The following is an 876-nucleotide window of genomic DNA, read 5'->3' as shown; positions in this document are numbered from 1 at the left end:
GGAAGAGTATAGGGAGACAATGACCTCTTTCTTCCTGGATGCAAAACCCTTAGTAATGAGATGTGCCACACAGAAGGACTTTTAGACCACAGTGGCAATGTGGTGGTCAAAAGAGAGGTTGCTGTCAACCTGTGTTCCCAGATCTCTTATAACACCTTCTGTGCTCACTGGACTACCAATGATGTGGCAATTCATGGGAACTGGGTTTTTCCCAAAGGGGATGACGACACATTTTTTGGCATTGAGCTTAAGGCCATGGTTCTGACACCAGTCAGTGTCACAGTGAGGCTATTCTGTAGAATGTCAACATCACTTGGGGAGTTAATAATAGCTACTAACTTGCAGTCATCTGTGAACTTTGTCCCTTCGTGTAGGCCTGGACTTCAGATAACTGACTTCATTTCAGATAACCAAACCAAATGAACTGTTTGATACAGATATATTTTAATTTTCTGTCAGTTTTGTCAATGTTTGAGGTAGTTATAATAGAGAAAGGTTCCTGGGGTCTCCTACAAAATAGTACCCTTTGTGGATGGGGTTGTCATCCTTACTGAAATATTTATTAAAAATATGTTTATGCTCTGAATGAAATGGTTCCGACCATCTTGTTGTCACGTGATGGAACCATATACCTGTGCTGCATGCATCCATGTAGTTAACCCTCCTTGGGCCTTCACGCTTAAAACTTTTTCTGCAAGGCCACTAAAAGACAGAACAGAGGCAAAGGGTGGATTAACACCCCATTTTATACATATGATTATTGTATAAGCTGTCACAGCAGTATATTGTGGGAGGCAGTCCATAAAATATGCTATTTAAATGCTGACATTCATCTAATCATCCAGCAGTATTTTCATTGCATACATGCGTAGACGC

This window comes from Protopterus annectens, chromosome 9.part0 (genome assembly GCF_019279795.1).
Source record: "Protopterus annectens isolate FY-2018-M chromosome 9.part0, PAN1.0, whole genome shotgun sequence".
Taxonomy (NCBI): Eukaryota; Metazoa; Chordata; order Ceratodontiformes; family Protopteridae; genus Protopterus; species Protopterus annectens.
The sequence above is the reverse complement of the archived record's forward strand: the minus strand, read 5'-3'. Positions refer to the sequence as shown.